At 40.4% G+C, this 4,015-nt stretch overlaps 1 protein-coding gene across 1 annotated transcript in view; it reads left to right on the top strand.

Annotated features, from left to right (window-relative positions):
• Nucleotides 1-4,015, top strand: part of ecel1 (endothelin converting enzyme-like 1) — a 97,871-nt gene that overhangs the window by 1,431 nt on the left and 92,425 nt on the right. The window contains exon 2 of the mRNA XM_008308769.3: nt 1,309-1,400. The gene's annotated coding sequence lies outside the window, so the exon portion shown is untranslated. The remainder of the gene's footprint in view (nt 1-1,308; nt 1,401-4,015) is intronic.

Genomic DNA, 4,015 nt, shown 5'->3' with positions numbered 1-4,015 from the left:
TGTATATATATAATATATATATATATTATATATATATATATATATATAAAGAGAGAGAGAGAGAGGGAGAGAGAGTTAATTTAGACTTGATCTAACTAGGTAGAAATGCATGCACAGAAATATCCCGTCATAGACTTGAGTGTCAGGCAGCCACAGCTCTGCAGGTGATGGGATTTGAACCCTCCAGAGGTGACGCGTTGAGTCAAAGGTCATCGATTCGTCACCCTATCAATACAGTTCAGCTCACACACAAACGACCGCGCGGCTAATAATTCTGCTGTCATTCATTTTACCTTCAATGAAAATACAAACATTGATTTTGCAGCTACTCCGTGAATCACACACACACACACATACACACACACACGTGTGTGTGCACCAGCACGCACGCATCCATTTATCCTGGACAGTTGTTGAGTCAGTCGTTGGATTCACTGGTCCGTGGTAATAACAGTGAGGCTGATGGGAAGTCAGCTGAAGGGTTAGGGGCTGCAGCAGAGAATGGTCCCAGCACGGCTCCCTGCAACAACACACACACTCACACACACACACACACACACACACACACACGCTCCCACTATCTGTCACCCCACCCAGTCCCATCTCTCCCAGTTTACAGGGGAAACATGACTGTCCATTCTCATCAAGAAAGGAAGGGGTATTGAAGACAGGAGGATGAGCAGGGGGAGGGAAGAGGGAGGACGGACGAGGGGGGACGAGGGGAGACAACAGTTTGATGTCCCCCTGAGGGAGCTTTCAATTGCAAAGGTTTAGGAACGGGAGGAAATTGAAGACAAGGACGGGAGAAAACAGGAAATGTGATACCAAATGAATTTCCATTCATACTCTGGGATTAACGGACAGTTATGGTGATTCGTCCACCGTGAGGTCAGAACAAGTGGTGAACAAGCAGGAAGTGCGCAGAGAGAGTCGTCGTACTTTAGTGCTTCATATTCTCCAAAATGGACAAAAGAAAAATGCAGCAGCAGCAGCAAACTGCAGCTCCGAACCACAGAAACAAAGATGGCAAGAGTGGAAGAGGTTTATTTTAATTTTATTCTGAAATTTTATGCATTATTAAATCATCAAAAAATTCATTACCTCTCATTAATCCACACTGTCTGAGATTCACAATTGTTTGTTTGTGTGTTTTTTTGTATTTTTTTATTCTGAAATATTATGCATTATTACATCATCAAAAAATGCATTACCTCTCATTAATCCACACTGTCCGAGATTCACAATTGTGTGTTTGTGTGTTTTTTTGTATTATTATTTTACAACAATCGTTTCTCTGACTACGTGCAGGTACCGAGCTGACCACAGGGGGAGCTGTAGATCACACTACTTCGCATTACGGCCCCTTCAGTGACTCGAGTTCGACGACTCCACTGTCTAAGGTAGGACGATCACTGTCAACACATTAACACATAAATGTGTGACACCTGACGGCAGAGTCTAAAAACTGTTAGCGTCTCAGACGTTTTTTTTTACTTTTTCGTCTTAACAAAGCCGATGTGAAGAAACACCACTGACACTGAAGTTGTCATCAAGGTGCCGTCGATCCAACGTAAACTGATTGAGCAGAGGATCAGCAGACAATTAAAAAATTAACTCAGAGCCAGAGTCATTAATCACTGCGATTTAGGGAATCTCTCAGCACTTCTCGGAGAGATTCTGATCATCAGCGTTGACAGTTCTCATGCCCAACAAGTTACTGTGTTTGGTCTGGAGCCATGGAAACTGGGGAAGCACAGCAGGAGAAAAAAAAAAGAAACTGCAGCTCCCTATGGCTTTGATTGCTTTTTCCATGTGATGAGATTCTGCTGAGATAAATGACAGACAGAAGTACAGAGAAATACAGAAGGAAAACACACCACACACTGGAGAAACACACGCCTGGACCAAAGACGTGATAAATGAAGCGGCCACATCTTTATGACCATGGATATCCATGATCTTTACTCAAACTATAAATAATAAAATTGGCATAAAAATGGCTGACTTCACTTCTTTGTAGGTCTCTTACACCAAAGACTGGGTCGCGACCCTCAGCTGATTACTGATATTACAATAATGAATACAATAAAAATAACAATACACTGTTTCAATACATGATTTTGCCGCTAAATGTTTCTACTTCTTTTTGTTTTGGAGTTGTTTTATTGTCTTACTATAGAATCGATCTAAACTTTCAACTTAAGAAGTTCTGAAATCGTCTTACTGGACAACAACGAAGTGCTTTAACTGATTTGGTTAAACTCATTGCTGTTTCTTGATGGATATTTGTATTTTTTTAATTACTTTTTGCTGGTGGTCCATCAGTTATTGTACTGTGATGGTGATTTTTCAGTCATTAGTGAATTATATATAATGTTCATGATAAATCCTTCGTTGCATCTTTGGTGTTTTTCAGTTTTTAAAATATTTTTGTTGATGGAATAAATGTTCGAATTACGGCATTTCTTTAAGTATTTAAGTCATCAATAAAGTTTTCCGAATTGGCAAAATTTAACATCATATATTAATATCACTGTTAAGCAACTTTTATCAGGAAAAAGTTCCGTAAAACTTCCTGTCGAGTACTACTATCATCATATGTATTAGGTATTCACTGTGTATGTGGTTTTGAAGTTTTACTGCAGTGTGTATTTGACACCAGAGTACTTCTGTATTTGGGACCAGGCGGACGTTTCTGGTATCATGTGCGTCTGTTGTGTCTGTTCTTCATGTTCTGAACGTGTGGTGAGAGAATGAGAGACATGAGAAATCTGAACCCTCGTCTTGGTGCCGGCCTCATTATCCAACAGCGAATGAGAGACATGAGAAATCTGAACCCGGCCTCATTATCCAACAGGCAATTTCAATCCAACATAATTAAGGCACAACAATGCAATAACTGTCAGCTCATTACAGAGAAGAATAAAATTCACATCACGGTGTCACTCTCACAAATGCCAGTTTCTGTTTAGTTTAGTTTCAAGTCTCTGGGTGGAGCTCCATCTGCTCGGGCTCCTTATCTTTGGCCACTCTGGGAAGATTTGCTCGAGGATGAGAGAGTTGGTAGGTGTTAAGTCAGTAAAGCAGCTTTAATTAAAAGGCTATTGTTCGTTTTCCAGAAGATTAAAGGAGGAGTGCGCTTTAATGATATGTAAACGATGGAAGCATTTACTGACGGAATCCTCCGGATCAGTTCCTCACATAGACAGTTGATGTAGATATAACAGGGACTTGGTGTGTGTGTGTGTGTGTGTGTGTGTGTGGTGTGTTCAATTACAGCAACTGTCAGATTGTAATAACTAAAACATCTTAAGACACGTCTCTCAGAAACTTCCCACAGCTAAAGTTTTATCATTTTATCTTTTGATATCATTTAAATATGCGTCATATTTTTAACACTCTGAAAAAGGAACAATCTTTAAATTAAAGTATTCTTTTTTCAACCAATCAGGATTCCAAACCCCTGACCCATCAGTCTTTAGCTGGTTGTTGTTCGTAGTCTATAGACTGTCCTGTCCAGTGGTCTCTCTGTCATTGGCTGACGCCGTTGTCTACGTGGAGTTAGCCTGACGTGTCTTTTCCGGCCACAGACATTCATCTCCGTCTTCAGTCCTTGACTTTCCCGTCTTTTCTTACTCGTGTTTTTTTCCAACAAGTATAAAATCCACACCTTGTCTCTCTGCTCTGGTTTATACGACCTTGTTAATGCAGGTTTTTTCTTTTTCTCTGCTCAGTCTTGACGTTGTGTTCCAGGTGTGACATGAAATGGTTTTCTTTAAAAACAAAAACCGTTGACCGTTTCATCCAGAGTCAGGTTTTAGGCCACCTCCACGGCTGTTCTGCTGTCATGGACGTCATCGCAGTGGCGGTTGGAGTACACAGTACTGTGTGTTGTGAGTAATACTGTAATAACTCTGAATGAATGTTAAAAAGAAAAAAAAAAAAGTCAGTGTTTTTTAGAGGCTGGTCTGTGAATTTGACAAGTAAAAGATGTCTGTGGTTCTGTGTGAGGAAC

This window comes from Cynoglossus semilaevis, chromosome 4 (assembly GCF_000523025.1).
Source record: "Cynoglossus semilaevis isolate Cse_v1.0 chromosome 4, Cse_v1.0, whole genome shotgun sequence".
NCBI classification, from domain to species: domain Eukaryota; kingdom Metazoa; phylum Chordata; class Actinopteri; order Pleuronectiformes; family Cynoglossidae; genus Cynoglossus; species Cynoglossus semilaevis.
The sequence above is the reverse complement of the archived record's forward strand: the minus strand, read 5'-3'. Positions and strand labels throughout refer to the sequence as shown.